Source organism: Ranitomeya variabilis, chromosome 6, assembly GCF_051348905.1.
Source record: "Ranitomeya variabilis isolate aRanVar5 chromosome 6, aRanVar5.hap1, whole genome shotgun sequence".
Lineage (NCBI taxonomy): Eukaryota > Metazoa > Chordata > Amphibia > Anura > Dendrobatidae > Ranitomeya > Ranitomeya variabilis.
In genome coordinates, this window is record NC_135237.1 from 276,506,420 (window position 1) to 276,532,137 (window position 25,718).

At 48.7% G+C, this 25,718-nt stretch overlaps 1 protein-coding gene across 1 annotated transcript in view; it reads left to right on the forward strand.

Annotated features, from left to right (window-relative positions):
• Positions 1-25,718, forward strand: part of ABITRAM (actin binding transcription modulator) — a 97,220-nt gene that overhangs the window by 15,878 nt on the left and 55,624 nt on the right. The window lies entirely within an intron of this gene.

Consider the following 25,718-nt stretch of genomic DNA (forward strand, 5'->3'; position numbering starts at 1 on the left):
ACCGCTTCTTTACTGTTACCTGCAGACACTAATTATTGTACCGCTCTAAGCCCTTCATCGAACAATCTGCCTTTTGTTCCAGGCAAATATTTCATATTTTGACTTTTCAGTCTGGAGTTCCTGGTGTTATTTTTCTGCACTCCAGTTTGTATTTCTTTCCAGCATTGTACTGTATTATAATATTTGTGGCAGTGTATTAGCCACGTTTTTATTGTTTATTATGGTCCTCATTTTTACCTCTTGTTATAGCCTTGTTCTAGTTAATTGGTTTACATTCATGGCCATCTTTTGCACCCGAATGTGTTTCCATTGGTCTACAGGCCCATCTATCCCAGTATACGCTTGATGCTTTCTCATTTGGTCGCAGCCCTATCAATCAACTAAAATCCCTGTTATTGCCTGGTGTTTTCTCATTGGCTCACGGCCCTGTCCATCTGCCTAAACTTCACATAGTTTAGTGTTCTCCGTTGGCTATCAGCCTCTATAGCATTTCGTTACTTAGCAAATGTTTTTTCTTTTTAACCCCTTCCCGACCCATGACGCCTATGCGGCGTCATGGAATGATCGCATCCCTGCAGATCGGGTGAAAGGGTTAATTCCTATTTTACCCGATCTGCAGGGAGAGGGGGAGTTGTACTTCAGCCTAGGGGGGGTGGCTTTGCCCCCACGTGGCTACGATCGCTCTGATTGGCTGTTGAAAGTGCAACAGCCAATCAGAGCAATTTGCAATATTTCACCTATGAAAATGGTGAAATATTGCAATCCAGCCATGGCCGATGCTGCAATAGCATCTGCCATGGCTGGAAATCATGTACTGGCCCCCCCCACCGCCCCCGATCTCCTCCCCAGTCGTCCGTTCTGTCAGGTACCCCCCTCCGTCCCCCTGTTCGCTCCCCCGTGCTCCTGTCCGCTCCCCCGTGCTCCTGTCCGCTCCCCCCGTCCTCCGATCCCCCCCCCCTGTGCTCCGATCCACCCCCCCACCACCCCCTCATACTTACCGATCCTCCCGGTGTCCGGCCGTCTCCTCGCTGGGCGCCGCCATCTTGGAAAATGGCGGGCGCATGCTCAGTACGCCCGCCGAATCTGCAGGCTGGCAGATTCGTTACAGGTACATTTTGATCGCTGTGGTAGGTTCTACCACAGCGATCAAAATAAAAAAATAATAAATAAACCCCCCCTTTATCACCCCCATAGGTAGGGACAATAATAAAATAAAGAAAATATTTTTTTTTCTTTTACCACTAGGGTTAGAACTAGGGTTAGGGGTAGGGTTAGGGTTACGGGTAGGGTTAGGGTTAGGGGTAGGGTTATGGCATGTGCACACAGAGCGGATCGGCCGCGGATCCGCAGCGGATCGGCCGCGGATCCGCAGCGGATCGGCCGCGGATCCGCAGCGGATCGGCCGCGGATCCGCAGCGGATCGGCCGCGGATCGCAGCGGATCCGCAGCGGATCGGCCGCGGATCGCAGCGGATCGGCCGCGGATCGCAGCGGATCCGCAGCGGATCGGCCGCGGATCGCAGCGGATCCGCCGCGGATCGGCCGCGGATCCGCAGCGGATCGGCCGCGGATCAGCAGCGGATCGGCCGCGGATCCGCAGCGGATCTGCAGCGGATGGGCCGCGGATCTGCAGCGGATCGGCAGCGGATCGGCCGCGGATCGGCAGCGGATCGGCCGCGGATCGGCAGCGGATCGGCCGCGGATCCGCAGCGGATCGGCCGCGGATCCGCAGCGGATCGGCCGCGGATCCGCAGCGGATCGGCCGCGGATCCGCAGCGGATCGGCCGCGGATCCGCAGCGGATCGGCCGCGGATCCGCAGCGGATCGGCCGCGGATCCGCAGCGGATCCGCAGCGGATCGGCCGCGGATCCGCAGCGGATCGGCAGCGGATCCGCAGCGGATCGGCCGCGGATCCGCAGCGGATCCACAGCGGATTGGCCGCGGATCCGCAGCGGATTGGCCGCGGATCTGCAGCGGATTGGCAGCGGATTGGCCGCGGATCCGCAGCGGATTGGCCGCTGCGAATTCGAAGCAGTTTTCCATCAGGTTTACAGTACCATGTACACCTAAGGAAAACCAAATCTGCTGTGCCCATGGTGCGGAAAATTCCGTGCAGAAACGCTGCATTGTATTTTCCGCAGCATGTCAATTCTTTGTGCGGATTCCGCAGCGGTTTACACCTGTTCCTCAATAGGAATCCGCAGGTGAAATCCGCACAAAAAAACACTGGAAATCTGCTGTAAATCCGCAGGCAAAACGCAGTGCCTTTTACCTGCAGATTTTTCAAAAATCGTGCGGAAAAATCTCACACTAATCCGCAACGTGGGCACATACCCTTAGGGTTAGGGTTGGAATTAGGGCTAGGGTTGGAAATAGGGTTAAGAATAGGCTTGTGGTTAGGGTTACGGATAGGGTTAGGGGTGTGTTGGGGTTACAGTTGTGGTTAGGGTTGGGATTAGGGTTACGGTTGGGATTAGGGTTAGGATTAGGGTTGGAATTAGGGTTACGGTTGTGTTGCGGTTAGGGTTGTGGTTAGGGGTGTGTTGGGGTTAGGGTTGTGATTAGGGTTATGGCTACAGTTGGGATTAGGATTAGGGGTGTGTTGGGGTAAGTGTTGAAGTTAGAATTGAGGGGTTTCCACTGTTTTAGGCACATCAGGGGTCTCCAAACGCAACATGGCGCCACCATTGATTCCAGCCAATCTTGCGTTCAAAAAGTCAAATGGTGCTCCCGCCCTTCCAAGCCCCGACGTGCGCCCAAACAGTGGTTTACCCCCACATTTGGGGTACCAGCGTACTCAGGACAAACTGGGCAACAACTGTTGGGGTCCAATTTCTCCTGTTACCCTTGCAAAAATAAAAAATTACTTGCTAAAACATAATTTTTGAGGAAAGAACAATTATTTTTTATTTTCACGGCTCTGCGTTATAAACTTCTGTGAAGCACTTGGGGGTTGAAAGTGCTCACCACACATCTAGATAAGTTCCTTGGGGGGTCTAGTTTCCAAAATGGGGTCACTTGTGGGGGGTTTCTACTGTTTAGGCATATCAGGGGCTCTGCAAACGTAACATGATGCCCGCAGACCATTCCATCAAAGTCTGCATTCCAAAACGTCACTACTTCCCTTCCGAGCCCCGGCGTGTGCCCAAACAGTGGTTTACCCCCACATATGGGGTATCAGCGTACTCAGGAGAAACTGGACAACAACTTTTGGGGTCCAATTTCTCCTGTTACTCTTGCAAAAATAAAAAATTCTGGGCTAAAAAAATATTTTTGAGGAAAGGAAACACATTTATTATTTTCACGGCTCTGCGTTATAAACTTCTGTGAAGCACTTGGGGGTTCAAAGTGCTCACCACACATCTAGATAAGTTCCCTTGGGGGTCTAGTTTCCAAAATGGAGTCACTTGTGGGGAGTTCCTACTGTTTAGGCACATCAGGGGCTCTGCAAATGCAACCTGATGCCCGCAGAGCATTCCATCAAAGTCTGCATTTCAAAACGTCACTACTTCCCTTCCGAACCCCGACGTGTGCCAAAACAGTGGTTTACCCCCACATATGGGGTATCATCGTACTCAGGAGAAACTGGAAAACAACTTTTGGGGTCCAATTTCTCCTATTACCCTTGGGAAAATAAAAAATTGTGGGCTAAAAAATCATTTTTGAGAAAAGAAAAATTATTTTTTATTTTCATGGCTCTGCGTTATAAACTTCTGTGAAGCACTTGGGGGTTCAAAGTGCTCACCACACATCTAGATTAGTTCCTTGGGAGGTCTAGTTTCCAAAATGGGGCCACTTGTGCGGGAGCTCCAATGTTTAGGCACACAGGGGCTCTCCAAACGCGACATGGTGTCCGCTAATGATTGGAGCTAATTTTCCATTCAAAAAGCCAAATGGCGTGCCTTCCCTTCCGAGCCCTGCCGTGCGCCCAAACAGTGGTTTACCCCCACATATGGGGTATCATCGTACTCAGGACAAACTGGACAACAACATTTGGGGTCCAATTTCTCCTATTACCCTTGGGAAAATAAAAAATTCTGGGCTAAAAATCATTTTTGAGGAAAGAAAAATTATTTTTTTATTTTCACGGCTCTGCGTTATAAACTTCTGTGAAGCACCTGGGGGTTATAAGTGTTTACTATGCATCTAGATAAGTTCCTTGGGGGGTCTAGTTTCCAAAATGGGGTCACTTGTAGGGGATCTCCAATGTTTAGGCACACAGGGGCTCTCCAAACGCGACATGGTGTCCGCTAACGATTGGAGCTAATTTTCCATTCAAAAAGTCAAATGGCACGCCTCCCCTTCCGAGCCTTGCCGTGCACCCAAACAGTGGTTTACCCCCACATATGAGGTATCGGCATACTCAGGAGAAATTGCCCAACAAATTTTAGGATCCATTTTATCCTGTTGCCCATGTGAAAATGAAAGAATTGAGGCTAAAAGAAATTTTGTGTGAAAAAAAAGTACTTTTTCATTTTTGCGGATCAATTTGTGAAGCACCTGGGGGTTTAAAGTGCTCACTATGCCTCTAGATGAGTTCCTTGGGGGGTCTACTTTCCAAAATGGGGTCACTTGTGGAGGAGCTCCAATGTTTAGGCACACAGGGGCTTTCCAAACACGACATGGTGTCCGCTAACGATGGAGATAATTTTTCATTCAAAAAGTCAAATGGCGCTCCTTCCCTTCCGAGCCTTACCATGTGCCCAAACAGTGGTTTACCCCCACATGTGAGGTATTGGTGTACTCAGGAGAAATTGCCCAACAAAATTTAGGATCCATTTTATCCTGTTGCCCATGTGAAAATGAAAAAATTGAGGCTAAAATAATTTTTTCGTGAAAAAAAAGTACTTTTTCATTTTTACGGATCAATTTGTGAAGCACCTGGGGGTTTAAAGTGCTCACTATGCTTCTAGATAAGTTCCTTGGGGGGTCTAGTTTCCAAAATGGGGTCACTTGTGGGGGAGCTCCAATGTTTAGGCACACGGGGGCTCTCCAAACGCGACATGGTGTCCGCTAAAGATTGGAGCCAATTTTTCATTGAAAAAGTCAAATGGCGCTCCTTCCCTTCCGAGCCCTGCCGTGCGCCCAAACAGTGGTTTACCCCCACATATGAGGTATCAGCGTACTCAGGACAAATTGGACAACAACGTCCGTGGTCCAGTTTCTCCTTTTACCCTTGGGAAAATAAAAATTTTTTTGCTAAAATATCATTTTTGTGACTAAAAAGTTAAATGTTCATTTTTTACTTCCATGTTGCTTCTGCTGCTGTGAAACACCTGAAGGGTTAATAAACTTCTTGAATGTGGTTTTGAGCACCTTGAGGGGTGCAGTTTTTAGAATGGTGTCACTTTTGGGTATTTTCAGCCATATAGAACCCTCAAACTGACTTCAAATGTGAGTTGATCCCTAAAAAAAATGGTTTTGTAAATTTTGTTGTAAAAATGAGAAATCACTGGTCAAATTTTAACCCGTATAACTTCCTAGCAAAAAAAAAATTTGTTTCCAAAATTGTGCTGATGTAAAGTAGACATGTGGGAAATGTTATTTATTAACTATTTTGTGTCACATAACTCTCTGGTTTAACAGAATAAAAATTCAAAATGTGAAAATTGCGAAATTTTCAAAATTTTTGCCAAATTTCCGTTTTTTTCACAAATAAACTCAGAAATTATCGACCTAAATTTACCACTAACATGAAGCCCAATATGTCACGAAAAAACAGCCTCAGAATCGCTAGGATCCGTTGAAGCGTTCCTGAGTTATTACCTCATAAAGGGACACTGGTCAGAATTGCAAAAAACGGCAAGGTCATGAAGGGGTTAATACCCCATAGTAGCTTAAACAGCTCTGTATCCATGAACAAAAACTATGATGTTTTACTCCTTTATAATGTGTTATTACATTTCCAGTTTTTATTGCATGTATGCTGTTTTTCATGTCACATGGTTTGTATGTGTCTTGCCCCTTCTTACTGTTTTCCCCCACTTTTTCCCTATTTAAAAGGAACCTGTCAGGTCTCCCATGCCTTCAATCCAGCAGCATTCAGCCATGTGTGATTAAGCTCCCTCCCTAACCAGCCCTGTATAACATAATTCAGTTAAATAAATGCTTTATAAAAGCATTTATAATGTCCAGGGTCGGACTGGCCCACTGGAGAACCAGAGGAGCCTCCGGTGGGCCCAGGCACTGACCCCTGCTGGCACACAGGATTGGCAGCTACCTTGGGCCCCTGCTGCCTCAAGGGCCCCAGCAGCACACTAAGCAACCTGTGAGTGAGGGAATGGGGAGCAGTGGGTCACAGAGGCAGGAGCTGCTACTAAGGCTAAACTTGTGCCCGCTGCTAAAGAGAAATGAATATTCACTGCTTTCCACGCCCATTTCTCTTTAGCAGCGGCACACCTGATCAGCCTTAGGAAGCCGGCTAACACTGCCTGCTATTAAAGAAGAAGAATGCTCACTGCCACCCAGGCTGGTCTTAGAGGCAGTTTTGGGCTGCTTCATGCTTTAGACATGCTGCTCCTTTAAATGTAAATGATCGGCTAAGGCTTTATTCCTCTACAGAAGACAGGCCTCTCTCACACTGCCCACATGAGAGGAGCGCCTGGGAGACATCAGGATCACGAACATGCCAGTAGAGCAGTAACTGGGAGCCGCAGACTAAAGAGGTGAGAAAACTGCTTAAGTGTTACTATATCCACTGCTTTCTTAGTCAGTGGTAGCAATGGCCGCACAGGCAGGGAGACTGCTCGTCAGCGGTGATAGGCTGATGTAGTTCATGACGTCTGTTACTGCTGGAGAGCAGACTGGTGCCTGTGCACCATTACTAGCCTCACTAGCAGTCGGAAAAGTACAGACCTGCTGTAAGGAAACCTTGTTTGTTTCTGTCCCTCCTGTGTCTGGCAGCACCTCACTACACTGCAGTGCCCTGAGGTGAAGAGCAGCTATGTTCAGACTGAGGTGAGGGAGCCATAAATCCTTCACCCCTTTGTCAGAACATGTGGCCAGGAAGCCTTGTCCAGTCACTTCCAGAACAGCAAAATTGCCATGGATTCAATGGAAAGTTTTCTAAAGGGTGATTGTGTTCACTACCTAACTTCTATGTGAGAAATTGTATCATTTATTGGTGTTGGACAGTCAAAACTTGATTGACAACCTATTCAGGGGTCCAATTATAATAATGTGATTATTGGCGTCCAACATCCAGCCCCCACACCACTGATCTGCTGTTATTTGGGTCAGCTATAGTGATGAATGTAGCTGCAATAGTCGTTCCATTGAATGTGTAGCAGCCACTGCTGGGTACAACAGACCAGCTCTTATAGCTGCAGCCGTTTTGCAGTACCCGGCAGCGCCTGCTACACAGCATCTCCCGCACTCAGCGGCTCTATGGAAAGTGTTTACATATTGCCGCCAACAGTTGGTCGGCATTGGAATCTGACCACAAACCACATAATATTGATGAATAGCTCATCACTGTGTTTTGAGCAGACAGCTCCTTTAGTTGTATCGGCATCAGCTGCAGGGGTGTAAGTGATGAACTGCAGCGTCAAGTGTTTAGACCTCATTCAGACATCCATGTTGCCGGTACATGTTCTGTCTGTGGTTTTCTCAGATAGAACCGGTCCCTATTTTCTTTTCTAAATCCATTATAGCCTATGGGGCTGTTAACTTGTCTCTGATTTTCACGACCATGTGTCTATGCAAAATTCAGACACATATCTATTTTTCTTAAATGACAAGTTCCAAATTTGAGGATTGAAAAAGGCTTTTGAGGGAAGCATTATTAACAAATTGGGGAGATCTCCAAATAAACGCTCACTATCAAGCCCTAAAATTTAACTTTTGTTATATTAACCCCTTCATGACCCAGCCTATTTTGGCCTTAATGACCTTGCCGTTTTTTGAAATTCTGACCAGTGTCCCTTTATGAGGTAATAACTCAGGAACGCTTCAACGGATCCTAGCGATTCTGAGATTGTTTTTTCGTGACATATTGGGCTTCATGTTAGTGGTAAATTTAGGTCGATAATTTCTGAGTTTATTTGTGAAAAAAACGGAAATTTGGCAAAAAATTTGAAAATTTCGCAATTTTCACATTTTGAATTTTTATTCTGTTAAACCAGAGAGTTATGTGACACAAAATAGTTAATAAATAACGTTTCCCACATGTCTACTTTACATCAGCACAATTTTGGAAACAATTTTTTTTTTGCTAGGAAGTTATAAGGGTTAAAATTTGACCAGTGATTTCTCATTTTTACAACAAAATTTACAAAACCATTTTTTTTAGGGACCACCTCACATTTGAAGTCATTTTGAGGGTTCCATATGGCTGAAAATACCCAAAAGTGACACCATTCTAAAAACTGCACCCCTCAAGGTGCTCAAAACCACATTCAAGAAGTTTATTAACCCTTCAGGTGTTTCACAGCAGCAGAAGCAACATGGAAGTAAAAAATGAACATTTAACTTTTTAGTCACAAAAATGATCTTTTAGCAACAATTTTTTTATTTTCCCAAGGGTAAAAGGAGAAACTGGACCAGGAACGTTGTTGTCCAATTTGTCCTGAGTACGCTGATACCTCATATGTGGGGGTAAACCACTGTTTGGGCACATGGTAAGGCTCGGAAGGGATGGAGCGCCATTTGACTTTTTGAATGAAAAATTATCTCCATCGTTAGCGGACACCATGCCGCGTTTGGAAAGCCCCTGTGTGCTTAAACATTGGAGCTCCTCCACAAGTGACCCCATTTTGGAAACTAGACCCCCCAAGGAACTCATCTAGAGGCATAGTGAGCACTTTAAACCCCCAGGTGCTTCACAAATTGATCCACAAAAATGAAAAAGTACTTTTTTTTCACACAAAATTTCTTTTAGCCTCAATTCTTTCATTTTCACATGGGCAACAGGATAAAATGGATCCTAAAATTTGTTGGGCAATTTCTCCTGAGTATGCCGATACCTCATATGTGGGGGTAAACCACTGTTTGGGCGCACGGCAGGGCTCGGAAGGGAAGGCACGCCATTTGGCTTTTTGAATGGAAAATTAGCTCCAATCATTAGCGGACACCATGTCGCCTTTGGAGAGCCCCTGTGTGCCTAAACAGTAGGAACTCCCCACAAGTGACTCCATTTTGGAAACTAGACCCCCCAAGGGAACTTATCTAGATGTGTGGTGAGCACTTTGAACCCCCAAGTGCTTCACAGAAGTTTATAACGCAGAGCCGTGAAAATAATAAATGTGTTTCCTTTCCTCAAAAATATTTTTTTAGCCCAGAATTTTTTATTTTTGCAAGAGTAACAGGAGAAATTGGACCCCAAAAGTTGTTGTCCAGTTTCTCCTGAGTACGCTGATACCCCATATGTGGGGGTAAACCACTGTTTTGGCACACGTCGGGGTTCGGAAGGGAAGTAGTGACGTTTTGAAATGCAGACTTTGATGGAATGCTCTGCGGGCATCAGGTTGCGTTTGCAGAGCCCCTGATGTGCCTAAACAGTAGGAACTCCCCACAAGTGACTCCATTTTGGAAACTAGACCCCCGAAGGAACTTATCTAGATGTGTGGTGAGCACTTTCAACCCCCAAGTGCTTCACAGAAGTTTATAACGCAGAGCCGTGAAAATAAACAATAATTGTTCTTTCCTCAAAAATTATGTTTTAGCAAGTAATTTTTTATTTTTGCAAGGGTAACAGGAGAAATTGGACCCCAACAGTTGTTGCCCAGTTTGTCCTGAGTACGCTGGTACCCCAAATGTGGGGGTAAACCACTGTTTGGGCGCACGTCGGGGCTTGGAAGGGCGGGAGCACCATTTGACTTTTTGAACGCAAGATTGGCTGGAATCAATGGTGGCGCCATGTTGCGTTTGGAGACCCCTGATATGCCTAAACAGTGGAAACCCCTCAATTCTAACTTCAACACTAACCCCAACACACCCCTAATCCTAATCCCAACTGTAGCCATAACCCTAATCACAACCCTAACCCCAACACACCCCTAACCACAACCCTAACCCCAACACACCCCTAACCACAACCCTAACCGCAACACACCCGTAACCCTAATCCCAACCCTAATCCTAACCCTAATCCCAACCGTAACCCTAATCCCAACCCTAACCACAACTGTAACCCCAACACACCCCTAACCCTATCCGTAACCCTAACCACAAGCCTAATCTTAACCCTATTTCAAACCCTAGCCCTAATTCCAACCCTAACCCTAAGGCTATGTGCCCACGTTGCGGATTCGTGTGAGATTTTTCCGCACGATTTTTGAAAAATCTGCAGGTAAAAGGCACTGCGTTTTACCTGCGGATTTACAGCAGATTTCCAGTGTTTTTTTGTGCGGATTTCACCTGCGGATTCCTATTGAGGAACAGGTGTAAAATGCTGCGGAATCCGCACAAAGAATTGACATGCTGCGGAAAATACAACGCAGCGTTTCTGCACGGAATTTTCCGCACCATGGGCACAGCGGATTTGGTTTTCCTTAGGTGTACATGGTACTGTAAACCTGATGGAAAACTGCTTCGAATTCGCAGCGGCCAATCCGCTGCGGATCCGCGGCCGATCCGCTGCGGATCCGCGGCCGATCCGCTGCGGATCCGCGGCCGATCCGCTGCGGATCCGCGGCCGATCCGCTGCGGATCCGCGGCCGATCCGCTGCGGATCCGCGGCGGATCCGCGGCCGATCCGCTGCCGATCCGTGGCGGATCCGCGGCCGATCCGCGGCCGATCCGCTGCGGATCCGCTGCCGATCCGCGGCCGATCCGCTGCGGATCCGCTGTGTATCCGCTGCCGATCCGCGGCCGATCCGCTGCGGATCCGCTGTGTATCCGCTGCCGATCCGCGGCCGATCCGCTGCGGATCCGCGGCCAAATCCGCACTGTGTGCACATGCCATAACCCTAACCCTACCCCTAACCCTAACCCTACCCCTAGTTCTAGTTCTAACCCTAGTTCTAACCCTAACCCTAGTGGAAAAAAAATATATATATATTTTCTTTATTTTATTATTGTCCCTACCTATGGGGGTGATAAAGGGGGGGGGGTTTATTTATTATTTTTTTATTTTGATCGCTGTGATAGAACCTACCACAGCGATCAAAATGTACTTTGCCGGCCGGCAGATGCGGCGGGCGCACTGCGCATGCGCCCGCCATTTTGGAAGATGGCGGCGCCCAGGGAGAAGACGGACCGACTTCGGGAGGCTCGGTAAGTATGAGGGGGTGGTGGGGGGGGTGGATCGGAGCTCAGGGGGGGGGATCGGGGGAGCGGACAGGAGCACGGGGGAGCGGACAGGAGCACGGGGGAGCGGACAGGGGGACGGAGGGGGGTACCGGAGAGAACGGAGGACTGGGGAGGAGATCGGGGGCGGTGGGGGGGGGCAGAACATGATTTCCAGCCATGGCAGATGCTATTGCAGCATCGGCCATGGCTGGATTGCAATATTTCACCATTTTCATAGGTGAAATATTGCAAATTGCTCTGATTGGCTGTTGCACTTTCAACAGCCAATCAGAGCGATCGTAGCCACGTGGGGGCAAAGCCACCCCCCCTGGGCTGAAGTACAACTCCCCCTCTCCCTGCAGATCGGGTAAAATAGGAGTTAACCCTTTCACCCGATCTGCAGGGATGCGATCATTCCATGACGCCACATAGGCGTCATGGGTCGGATTGGCACCGACTTTCATGACGCCTACGTGGCGTCAAAGGTCGGGAAGGGGTTAATGTTAAAAATTACATTAGGGTCTAAAAATTGAGGTCCCTAATCTGCCTAAATTTGTTGTCAGTAAAGTGCTCGATTTCTTATACTTAATGGGTAACACCATGGAGTGCTAACACTTATTTGGCAGAATAGGACATACAAATTTATCAAACTAGTTCCCCCAACATGTTTCACCGCATTTGCGACAACATCAGGGGACAAGCCACAGTCCCATCCCCAACGTGGTGGCCATAATGCTGTAAGACTCCATTATATTCTATGAGGTGGGCTGTATTATATTTTATGAGGGGCCACATTATATTCTATGGATGGGGGGGGGAGGGCTGTGTTATACTACATGAGGTGAGCTGTATTATAGTCTATGGGGGGCTGCATTATATTCTATGGGGAGGGCTGTGTTATACTATATGAGGTGGGCTATATTATATTCTATGGGGGCTGTATTATATTCTATAGGGGTTACATTATATTTTATGGGGGAGGGCTGTGTTATACTTTGAGGGGGCTGCATTATACTCTATGATGGGGCTACATTATATCCTATGAGATGGGCTGCGTTATACCCTATGAGGGGGCTGCATTACACTATATGAGGGCTGCATTATATTCTATGGGGGGGGGAATTATACTCTGAGGTGGGCTGCATTATATTCTATGAGGGGGGGGCTACCCCAACCCCTGCTATATCATTAAAACGTGTACTGCCTTATATTATACCCTGATATTAGCGTGTTTTATGGCACAATCAGTGTTCTTGTATTTATTTCAATGTAGCTACATAGTGGGCCCAAAGAATGATTTTCTCTGGTGGGCCCAAGGAGCTCCAGTCCGACGCTCATAATGTCCCTTTTTCCTATGCTAATGAGGGCTTAGATTAGTCGATGGGGCTTTAGTTCCCCAGACTAGTCAGCCCTCTTTCCATGTTATCACGCCCCTGAGGGCATCAAAACATAATTGGTACCAGTAGCGTCATTGTCGCTCATGCAGGTCTAGCGCAAGCGTGCCACTCATTCCTACTCATTCATGCCGATCATAGAGGCAGTGTCACAGCCTCTGAAGCTGGGTGTATGCTTCTCGGCTTCAGAGGTGTGCACTGCACATGTCTGCAAGTTTAGAAGACTGCTTTCGGTCATGCGCAGTGCACGCCTCTGAAGCTGGAAAGCGTGCACCCAGCTTCAGAGGCGGTGACGCTGCCTCTATGATCGGCACACGTGCGCAGATATGCATGAGCTGACGATGATGCTGGCTTGTGCAAATTATCACGTCCACAGGGGAGTGATAACATGGAAAGAGGGCTGACTAGTCTGGGAAACTAACATCCCATCGACTAGTCAAAGCCCGTATTAGCATAGGAAAAAGGGACATTGTAAATGCGTTTTTTTTTTTTTTTTTTTTTTAAAGCATTTATTCAACTGAATTACGTTATGGAGGGAGTTTAATCACACATGGCTGAATGCTGCTGGATTGAAGGCTCTCGTCTCTTGCTGCACCTAATTGGCCTGAGGAAGGCATCGGTACGACACTGAAATGCATATCCTTGTAACCTGTTTTGTTAGGTTCACACAGGTGTATAAAAAAAAAAATACTTCAGCTTCATCCAGAAAAATGGGACTGTTGACTTTATCATTTGTCATCTGTGAGCAGCCCGTTTATTTTTGCAGGTGCTGTTAATCATTTACAGGACCATTTACAGTTTCCTATGTAAGGCTAAGTTCACACTGCATTAACAACACATACGCTAACGGGCTGCTGCTAGCGCAAGTGCCGGTGTTTGCATCCCGCTAGCGCAGATAGAGCTCTGCTAGCTCTATCTGCGCTAGCCGTGACGGACCCGGAAACGCTGCAGCCCGCGTCTCAGGGTCCGTCACTCAATGACGGCACATCGCTATGGGCGTGCGCTAGCGATGCGTCCGCCATTGCATTCAATGGTGACGTTAACGGACTACGTTGCGTAACGTAGTCCGTTAAACGGGTCACACTAACGCAGTGTGAACCCAGCCTTACAGAATTGCGGTTTATCTGTAAAAATCGAAAAACAAACCTAAAAACCCCCCACATATCTGCACTGCCCCATTGAAAAACATTAATCCTGGTGCTATCTGTGGTTTTTTTTTTTTTTTTCATATACAGATAGCACTTGGCCAGAAAATATGGTTGTGTGAACAAGTCTTTAAAGTGGTGTATTATAGCCGGGATTGATTCTTTACCTCAACTACAGCAACACTTTTATTCACTTTTTTTTTTTTTTACTTTTTCCGTCATTACAAACCTATGAGATAGTCCTGCTAATCCATATGTATACACCACGTTCCAAATTATTAGGCAAATTCTATTTTTTTTCTTCTCTGATTTTCCTAAATGGTTGATGAAAATGATGCAGTACAATGTTCAGATCATCAACCGTTAAATTTTAATTGGGCAAACCTCCCAATGATGACAGTATTTTTTTCTAATAGAAGCGCCTTTTCTGGCCTGCTATTTTAGGCTAGAGTGGGTCAATATCCATAGCCCCTTAAACCAGCCTGAGAATACCAGCCCCCAGCTGTTTGCTTTAGCAAGGCTGGTTGTCAAAAATGGGGGGACACCAGGCTGTGTTTTTATTTTTTTATTTTTATTTATTTATAACGCAGGCGGTAGCTGATGAATACTCCAATCAGCTGCCTCCTGCTCTCACTGTTATTAGCGGCAGCAGGTGATAGTAGTAGTCCCATCAGCCGTGGCATACTGTCGCTTTTATCAGTTGAATATAACTGAATAATAACTCTCTTCATTCTCCCCTGCTCGCGCTGATCTCCGGCAGAGCAAGGGAGAATGATGAGAGCCGTCTTCAGCACCCGGCATCAGGGAACAGCGCTAACTGTACTGTTGCTTCTTAGGCGCCGATACGTGTCACACGGATGGCATCCCTGTGTGTCATCCATGTTTGCGGGACGTTTTGCGGCCTGTGCTGCTGTTAAAAAAAAGACATGTATTTTGCCCATGTCACACGGTCTGTGGAAACACACTGACATGTGCACAGACCCATGGGTCTACGTATGTAAGTGTCTTCGAACATGTGAAGTGTCACCACGTACTGGGCACACTGTGAAAGAGGTCTTAAGACTGTTTATTCACATTTTTTGACTGTTTTGACTACCCGACTGCTTCTGGATTTTGTTCTTGACTTTGACCCTGTCTCAGACTAAGCATGCTGACTATTCTCTACCAGCCTGCTTTACTAACTAGCAGCCACTTGGTTCATTCCCACCCATTGGGTCCTGTGCAAGTCCAGTTCCCTGTGTAGGAGTTAGTGATGGCTGGGTTTCCCTTGAGGCTTTCTTACAGTATAATTGGCAAAATAAAAATATGGATCGATCCCAAGCTATGGTTTTTCAAATGTTGGGCCTGACTCAGTTAGTTCAAGACCTTGTGGGGTGTACTTAACATTCCCTCTGCTTTCACCATCTATCATCACTTTTGGACTATGGTGAGGCATACAGACCTCACAGGAATTCACTTCCAAGAATTTCTGCCAGAAATAGGGTAAAATTATGTCCAGACTTCCAAGTGAAGTTTGACCTCACATATAGAAAACAATTTTGATATCTAAGGGTAGGTTCACATAGGGCGTTTTTGCTGCATTTTTTTTTGCTTCGTTTTTTAATGCTAATTTTAAGCTGCTTTTTACAGTACCATCAAAGCCTATGAGATTTCAGAAATCTGGCGCTTTGCCCTGCTCTTCCCAGCTATATTGGACTGTGAGCACAACCCCCATCTGTGGACGTTGGGCACTCAGACCATCCTCATGGAGTCTGTTTCTAACCGTTTGTGCAGACACATGCACATTTGTGGCCTGCTGGAGGTCATTTTGCAGGGCTCTGGCAGTGTTCCTCCTTGCACAAAGGCTGAGATAGCAGTCCTGCTGCTGGGTTTCCCTTCTACGGCCCCCTCTATGTCTCCTGGTGTACTGGCCTGTCTCCTGGTAGCGCCTCTGGACACTATGCTGACAGACACAGCAAACCTTCTTGCCACAGCTCGCATTGATGTGCCATCCTGGATGAGCTGCACTACCTGAGCCACTTGTGTGGGTTGTAGAGTCCGTCTCAAGCTACCACGAGTGTGAAAGCACAACCAACATTCAAAAGTGACTAAAACATCAGCCAAAAAGCATTGGTGCTGAGATGTGGTCCTCACCTGCAGAACCACTCATTTGAGTGTGTCTTGATGATTGCCAATAATTTCCATCTGTTGTCTATTCCATTTGCACAACAGCATGTGAAATTGATTGTCAAACAGTGTTGCGTCCTAAGTGGACAGTTTGATTTCACAGAAGTTTGATTTGCTTGAAGTTATATTCTGTTATTTAAGTGTTCCCTTTATTTTTTTTGAGCAGTGTGTGTGTGTATATATAATATATTGCTCGTGTTTAAGCCAAGGCACCTAATTTTGCCACAAAAACTGGGAAAACTTAATGACTCGAGTGTAAGCCTGGTATGTATTGTCCCCTCATCCGTATGCTGGTGTGCATGGCTCCTTACTCCCATCCTTGCCTGCGCGGCTCCTCATGAGAAAAGCATTAAAAAAATACTACTTACCTTCCGTGCGCACCCTCACTGCATCGTGTTCCGGTGTCAGCAGCTCCAGCAGCCGGGCGATCACGTGTCCCCGCTCATTAAGGGAATGAATATTCACCTCTCTCCACACCTATGGGAGTGGAGAATGGTGAATATTCATAGCTCCTAAGTAGCGCGCACCCGTGATCGCCTGGCCGCTGCTGGAAGCCTGTGGCTGACACTGTGCGCTATAAGAGAAATGAATATTCAGTGCCAGTGCAGTGAATATTCATTTCTCTTTAGCAGCGGGCCCAGGGCTCCTGCCTCCCGTGACCTGCTGCTCCCCCTTTCCTATATAAATTCCAATTTTTTTTTTTTTTTCCTTCTCACCCCCCAATGGGGGTGTTTTTTTTTTTTCCATTCTCTGATCCTCTACCAGAAGCGTGGGAGTTTGAGGGTTCTGCGCAGGATCTTAAATGTTCTCAGCATTGTGCTTTTCTGGACAGAGTTCAGATGTTGCTCCTGGGGTCTGTTGTAGCCATTTTACCAACTTAGGAGCACTTGGAGCAGTGACCCCTATCACCACTGAAATCACTGTTGCCTTCACCTTCCACGTCTTCTCCAGTTCTCCTTTGAGGCCCTGGTATTTCTCCAGCTTCTCCTATTCTTTCATTCTGATGTTGTCACTTGGCACTGCCACATCTAATATATAATTGCCTAGAATACTATTTCCTGCAATTTGTGCCAACTTCCGTGGCTTTGTCCGGAGCTAATGTCCGGAGCTAATGTCCGGAGCTAATGTCCGGAGCTAATGTCCGGAGCTAATGTCCGGAGCTAATGTCCGGAGCTAATGTCCGGAGCTAATGTCCGGAGATAAGTGACGTCACCAGTGTCCTACACCCAGGCAGAGCACAGGGGCCCCAGGCAGCATATGGGGCCCCAGGCAGAGCACAGTGGCCCCAGGCAGAGCACAGTGGCCCCAGGCAGAGCACAGTGGCCCCAGGCAGCATATGGGGCCCCAGGCAGAGCACAGTGGTCCCAGGCAGAGCACAGGGGCCCCAGGCAGAGCACAGTGGCCCCAGGCAGCATATGGGGCCCCAGGCAGAGCACAGGGGCCCCAGGCAGCATATGGGGCCCCAGGCAGAGCACAGGGGCCCCAGGCAGAGCACAGGGGCCCCAGGCAGCATATGGGGCCCCAGGCAGAGCACAGGGGCCCCAGGCAGAGCACAGGGGCCCCAGGCAGAGCACAGTGGCCCCAGGCAGAGCACAGGGGCCCCAGGCAGAGCACAGGGGCCCCAGGCAGAGCACAGGGGCCCCAGGCAGAGCACAGGGGCCCCAGGCAGAGCACAGGGGCCCCAGGCAGAGCACAGGGGCCCCAGGCAGAGCACAGGGGCCCCAGGCAGAGCACAGGGGCCCCAGGCAGAGCACAGGGGCCCCAGGCAGAGCACAGGGGCCCCAGGCAGAGCACAGGGGCCCCAGGCAGAGCACAGGGGCCCCAGGCAGAGCACAGGGGCCCCAGGCAGAGCACAGGGGCCCCAGGCAGAGCACAGGGGCCCCAGGCAGAGCACAGGGGCCCCAGGCAGAGCACAGGGGCCCCAGGCAGAGCACAGGGGCCCCAGGCAGAGCACAGGGGCCCCAGGCAGAGCACAGGGGCCCCAGGCAGAGCACAGGGGCCCCAGGCAGAGCACAGGGGCCCCAGGCAGAGCACAGGGGCCCCAGGCAGAGCACAGGGGCCCCAGGCAGAGCACAGGGGCCCCAGGCAGAGCACAGGGGCCCCAGGCAGAGCACAGGGGCCCCAGGCAGAGCACAGGGGCCCCAGGCAGAGCACAGGGGCCCCAGGCAGAGCACAGGGGCCCCAGGCAGAGCACAGGGGCCCCAGGCAGAGCACAGGGGCCCCAGGCAGAGCACAGGGGCCCCAGGCAGAGCACAGGGGCCCCAGGCAGAGCACAGGGGCCCCAGGCAGAGCACAGGGGCCCCAGGCAGAGCACAGGGGCCCCAGGCAGAGCACAGGGGCCCCAGGCAGAGCACAGGGGCCCCAGGCAGAGCACAGGGGCCCCAGGCAGAGCACAGGGGCCCCAGGCAGAGCACAGGGGCCCCAGGCAGAGCACAGGGGCCCCAGGCAGAGCACAGGGGCCCCAGGCAGAGCACAGGGGCCCCAGGCAGAGCACAGGGGCCCCAGGCAGAGCACAGGGGCCCCAGGCAGAGCACAGGGGCCCCAGGCAGAGCACAGGGGCCCCAGGCAGAGCACAGGGGCCCCAGGCAGAGCACAGGGGCCCCAGGCAGAGCACAGGGGCCCCAGGCAGAGCACAGGGGCCCCAGGCAGAGCACAGGGGCCCCAGGCAGAGCACAGGGGCCCCAGGCAGAGCACAGGGGCCCCAGGCAGAGCACAGGGGCCCCAGGCAGAGCACAGGGGCCCCAGGCAGAGCACAGGGGCCCCAGGCAGAGCACAGGGGCCCCAGGCAGAGCACAGGGGCCCCAGGCAGAGCACAGGGGCCCCAGGCAGAGCACAGGGGCCCCAGGCAGAGCACAGGGGCCCCAGGCAGAGCACAGGGGCCCCAGGCAGAGCACAGGGGCCCCAGGCAGAGCACAGGGGCCCCAGGCAGAGCACAGGGGCCCCAGGCAGAGCACAGGGGCCCCAGGCAGAGCACAGGGGCCCCAGGCAGAGCACAGGGGCCCCAGGCAGAGCACAGGGGCCCCAGGCAGAGCACAGGGGCCCCAGGCAGAGCACAGGGGCCCCAGGCAGAGCACAGGGGCCCCAGGCAGAGCACAGGGGCCCCAGGCAGAGCACAGGGGCCCCAGGCAGAGCACAGGGGCCCCAGGCAGAGCACAGGGGCCCCAGGCAGAGCACAGGGGCCCCAGGCAGAGCACAGGGGCCCCAGGCAGAGCACAGGGGCCCCAGGCAGAGCACAGGGGCCCCAGGCAGAGCACAGGGGCCCCAGGCAGAGCACAGGGGCCCCAGGCAGAGCACAGGGGCCCCAGGCAGAGCACAGGGGCCCCAGGCAGAGCACAGGGGCCCCAGGCAGAGCACAGGGGCCCCAGGCAGAGCACAGGGGCCCCAGGCAGAGCACAGGGGCCCCAGGCAGAGCACAGGGGCCCCAGGCAGAGCACAGGGGCCCCAGGCAGAGCACAGGGGCCCCAGGCAGAGCACAGCGATATTTTGGACCACTGTGCGGTGTTTCAGACCCCCTGTGTGATGTCTGGGGCCCTGTTCTTAAGTATATTAAAGTATATTATAGATCAAATTTGACACGTTTATGAGCACCATTGAGTGATATACTCAAGAATGACATAATTTTTCAACATTTTATGGTTTCAAACTGTAAACACTCAGAGTTTTTTTACTTCAACCAGAAAACCTTAACGGTTCATAAAAAACTTGACTGTTCAGGATATGATAAAAGTCATAGTATTCTGAATCTTTAACTTATAAAGATACCTTTACATGGGGTGATTATTGGTTCCAGAGAGGCTTTCGGCCGATAATCGTACACATGGCTGGTGACAGGACAATACAATATAAACGTTCAAAGGTAAACACTGATAACATTAAAATCTAATATATAATTGCCTAGAATACTACTTCCGGCAATTTGTGCCAACTTCCGTGGCTTTGTCCGGAGATAAGTGACGTCACCAGCGTCCTACACCCGCTCAGGGTGGACAAAGATATATGCCTTCGTGGTGCGCGGCACTTTTCTGATTGGTTGCCGCCTGCCACGAGCGACCAATCAGAAATGTGCCGTACTGTCAAGAATTGTCAAGAGCTGGTGAGTGCAGCCATTTTTTGTTCTTTCTTACTATTATTTATTAATTGTATTATTCTTACATTTGAATAAATAAAGTATATATGGATTCTAGACTCCCGATTCTTTAGAATCGGGCTGCCATCTAGTATATTATAATTGCTGTAATCTGATCCTTGTCTACTATCACAATGTCTGGTTGGTTAGCCAACACCTGCTTATCCGTCTGGATCTTGAAGTCCCACAGGATTTTAGCCCTTTCATTCTCCACCACTTTTTCTTGGGTCTCCTACTTGGACTTAGGGGTACTTGGCCCATATACTGTGCAGATGTTTCTGTATACAATTCCAGCTACTTGGTTGTTGCTGTTCCTGCTTGCATTTTGCGTCCTGCCACTGTTTTGGACTGTTTCTGAGGTTTCTTTGCATAGTCTGCACCTTGGGTCTTGTACAGGTCCTTCTCAAAAAATTAGCATATAGTGTTAAATTTCATTATTTACCATAATGTAATGATTACAATTAAACTTTCATATATTATAGATTCATTATCCACCAACTGAAATTTGTCAGGTCTTTTATTGTTTTAATACTGATGATTTTGGCCTACAACTCCTGATAACCCAAAAAACCTGTCTCAATAAATTAGCATATTTCAACCGTCCAATCAAATAAAAGTGTTTTTTAATAACAAACAAAAAAACCATCAAATAATAATGTTCAGTTATGCACTCAATACTTGGTCGGGAATCCTTTGGCAGAAATGACTGCTTCAATGCGGCGTGGCATGGAGGCAATCAGCCTGTGACACTGCTGAGATGTTATGGAGGCCCAGGATGCTTCAATAGCGGCCTTAAGCTCATCCAGAGTGTTGGGTCTTGCGTCTCTCAACTTTCTCTTCACAATATCCCACAGATTCTCTATGGGGTTCAGGTCAGGAGAGTTGGCAGGCCAATTGAGCACAGTAATACCATGGTCAGTAAACCATTTACCAGTGGTTTTGGCACTGTGAGCAGGTGCCAGGAAGCATGAAGTGCTCCAAAATCTCCTGATAGCTAGCTGCATTGACCCTGCCCTTGATGAAACACAGTGGACCAACACCAGCAGCTGACATGGCACCCCACACCATCACTGACTGGGTACTTGACACTGGACTTCAGGCATTTTGGCATTTCCTTCTCCCCAGTCTTCCTCCAGACTCTGGCACCTTGATTTCCAAATGACATGCAAAATTTGCTTTCATCAGAAAAAAGTACTTGGGACCACTTAGCAACAGTCCAGTGCTGCTTCTCTGTAGCCCAGGTCAGGCGCTTCTGCCGCTGTTTATGGTTCAAAAGTGGCTTTACCTGGGGAATGCGGCACCTGTAGCCCATTTCCTGCACACGCCTGTGCACGGTGGCTCTGGATGTTTCCACACCAGACTCAGTCCACTGCTTCCTCAGGTTCCCCAAGGTCTGGAATCGGTCCTTCTCCACAATCTTCCTCAGGGTCCGGTCACCTCTTCTCGTTGTACAGCGTTTTCTGCCACATTGTTTCCTTCCAACAGACTTACCATTGAGGTGCCTTGATACAGCACTCTGGGAACAGCCTATTTGTTGAGAAATTTCTTTCTGGGTCTTACCCTCTTGCTTGAGGGTGTCAATGATGGCCTTCTTGACATCTGTCAGGTCGCTAGTCTTACCCATGATGGGGGTTTTGAGTAATGAACCAGGCAGGGAGTTTTTAAAAGCCTCAGGTATCTTTTGCATGTGTTTAGAGTTAATTAGTTGATTCAGAAGATTAGGGTAATAGGTCGTTTAGAGAACCTTTTCTTGATATGCTAATTTATTGAGACAGGTTTTTTGGGTTATCAGGAGTTGTAGGCCAAAATCATCAGTATTAAAACAATAAAAGACCTGACAAATTTCAGTTGGTGGATAATGAATCTATAATATATGAAAGTTTAATTGTAATCATTACATTATGGTAAATAATGAAATTTAACACTATATGCTAATTTTTTGAGAAGGACCTGTATTGTGTGGTAGATTGCTGCTTCTATGTATCTGGTACTTAGTGCTTGCTCTTGTGCCGTATATGTGTGATAATCAGTGCATTTTAGTAATAAATTTATTTAAAAAAAAAAAATGACTGAGTACCCTGAAATTTTAGTAACCAGCAGAGGGAAAGCAGACAGCTGGGGGCTAATGTTTATAGCCAGGGAAGGGAGTAATACACATGGAGCTTTCCAGGCTACTAATATCAGCTCACAGCTATATACTTAAAGGGAATCTGTCAACACTTTTTTTTATGGCATGGCGGCTAAAAATAACGTCTTCTTAAGCGTCTGCTATGCGTTCCCTACATCATTATAGAACCCCCTGACTCCCCTTGAATACTCACAAAAAGATCTAAATCTGCGAACTCGGCTTCAGGAAAATGGCCACCGCGATCTCAATCTGCGCACGCGCGGCCTCCCGCGGCCATTTTCCCGAAGCCCCGGGAAGCAGAGCACTCCATTTGCGCACGCGCGGCCTCAGCAAGATGGCCGCCACCACCGATAACAACATGATTCACCCGGCTCTGCTGCTTACCGGGCTGCTGCATCATCTCACCGGTGAAAGGGACCCCGCTTACTGCGCCTCCTCATCCCCGCACCTCTGCCGCCGCACCTCTGCCGTGCGCACACCACACCACTGCGGGTAAGCCTGCATTGCGACTATTTTCCCCCCTTTTTTTTTTTGGGGGGGAAAGTGCGTCTTGTAGTCCGAAAAATACGGTAATAGACGCCTCTCCATTACTAACCTCTGGGCTTGATGTCAGTTGACAATACAAAGCTGACCTCAACCCCAGTACTATTACCCCACTTGCCAACGCATCGGGGCAAGTGGGAAGAGCAAGGCTAAGCGGCAGATTTGGTGCATCTTATGACTACGCCTTTTCTGGGGTGGCTGAAAGCTGATGTTTTTAGTCTGGCAGGGGAGACAATATCCATAGCCCCTTCCTAGGCTATTAATATCAGCCTGGAGCTGTCTGCCTAGCCTTTCATTATTAATTAAAGGGGGGACCCCACATTTTGTTCGTGGTTTTTTGTTTTTTTTTTTGGAAGGGGGGGGGGGGTTGGTCTCCATTTTAATAACCAGTAAATGCTAAGTATACAGCTGTGAGCTGATATTAATAGCCTGGAAACCTCCATGTGTATTACCCCCTTACCATGCTACAAACATCTTCCCCCAGCTGTCCGCTTTCCCTCTGTTGGTTAATAAAATTTCAGGGGATCCCAGGCCATTTTTTCATAAATTTATTAATCTACACTGCTCAAAAAATAAAGGGAACACTTAAACAACAGAATATAACTCCAAGTAAATCAAACTTCTGTGAAATCAAACTGTCCACTTAGGAAGCAACACTGTTTGACAATCAATTTCACATGCTGTTGTGCAAATGGAATAGACAACAGATGGAAATTATTGGCATTTATCAAGACACACTCAATAAAGGAGTGGTTCTGCAGGTGGAGACCACAGACCACATCTCGGTACCAATGCTTTCTGGGTGATATTTTGTTCACTTTTGAATGTTGGTTGTGCTTTCACACTCATGGTAGCATGAGAAGGACTCCACAACCCACACAAGTGGCTCAGGTAGTGCAGCTCATCCAGGATGGCACATCAATCCGAGCTGTGACAAGGTTTGCTGTGTCTGTCAGCGTACTGTCCAGAGGTGCTACCAGGAGACAGGCCCGTACACCAGGAGACGTGGAGGGGGCCGTAGAAGGGCAACAACCCAGCAGCAGGACTGCTACCTCAGGCTTTGTACAAGGAGGAACAGGAGGAGCACTGCCAGAGCCCTGCAAAATGACCTCCAGCAGGCCACAAATGTGCATATGTCTGCACAAACGGTTAGAAACCGACTCCATTAGGATGGTCTGAGTGCCCGACGTCCACAGATGGGGGTTGTGCTCACAGCCCAGTGCCGTGCAGGACGCTTAGTATTTGCCACAGAACACCAGGATTGGCAAATTCGCCACTGGCGCCCTGAGCTCTTCACAGATGAAAGCAGGTTCACACTGAGCACATGTGACAGAGTCTGGAGACGCCATGGAGAGTGATCTGCTGCCTGCAACATCCTTCAGCATGACTGGTTTGGCAGTGGGTCAGTAATGGTGTTGGGTGGCATTTCTTTGGAGGGCCGCACAGCCCTCCATGTGCTTTCAAGAGGTAGCCTGACTGCCATTAGGTACCGAGATGAGATCCTCAGACCCCTTGTGAAGACCATATGCTGGTGCGGTTGGCCCTGGGTTCCTCCTAATGCTGGACAATGGCAGACCTCATGTCGCTGGAGTGTCAGCAGTTCCTGCAAGATGAAGGCATTGAAGCTATGGACTGGCCCGCCAGTTCCCCAGACCGGAATCAGATTGAACACATCTGGGTCATCATGTCTCGCACCATCCACCAATGTCCCGTTGCACCACAGACTGTCCAGGAGTTGGCGGATGCTTTATTCCAGGTCTGGGAGGAGATCCCTCAGGAGACCATCTGCCGCCTCATCATGAGCATGCATGCCCAGGCGTTGTAGGGACGTCATACAGGCACGTGGAGGCCACACTAATTACTGAGCATCATTTCCTTGTCTTGAGGCATTTCCACTGAAGTTGGATCAGCCTGTAACTTCATGTTTCACTTTGATTTTGAGCATCATTCCTACTCTAGACCTCCATGGGATATTAGTTGTGATTTACTTTGATCATTTTTATGTTTTATTGTTCTCAACACATTCCACTATGTAATGAATAAAGATTTACAACTGGAATATTTCATTCAGTGATATCTAGTATGTGGGATTTTAGTGTTCTCTTTATTTTTTTGAGCAGTGTACGTACAGTAAGCCACACACGTACTGGACTAATGTCACTGACATCTTTATAATCTTTGTGTGATATATATATATATATATATTATATATATTAGTACAGACCAAAAGTTTGGACACGTCTTCTCATTTAAAGATTTCTCTGTATTTTCATGACTCTGAAAATTGTACATTCACACTGAAGGCATCAAACCTATGAATTAACACATGTGGAATTATATACTTAACAAAAAAGTGTGAAACTACTGATATTGTCTTATATTCTAGGTTCTTCAAAGTAGTCACCTTTTGCTTTGATGACTGCTTTGCACACGCTTGGCATTCTCTTGATGAGCTTCAAGAGGTAGTCCCTATGGGAGTGGAGTCCATATTCATTACTGTAATGAGTGGTACCTTGTGACTGCTCAATACAGGAAGAAGCTGTCAGTGTGCAGGAACCGCGCCAGGAGCAGGTGAGTATTAGACAGCTGCCGCTCCCCCTCCCCTGCCGACCCCTGGGAATGACTCGAGTATAAGCAGAGGGGGGCAATTTCAGCCTAAAAAAATGGGCTGAAATTCTCGGCTTATACTCGAGTATATACGGTAATTTGTATTGTGAAGCCAAACTTAACATCACCCATATAAAAGAATAAATAGAATCGGCAATTTACCCCCAGGCAAGTAAGATTTACTTGTAAACCTGTCACTTTCTGAAACCTCATAGAAGACTGGAAGTGTATGCAAATCAATTTGCCACAAATTTCCAAGCCTAGAGAAAAGGGCCAGATAAAAAGTTCAATGATTGACTCCTCAAGTGAGATCTAAATTAGAAACCACAAATACACAAGAGGCAACTGTAGTTACTGTAAGGGTATGTGCACACGTCAGGA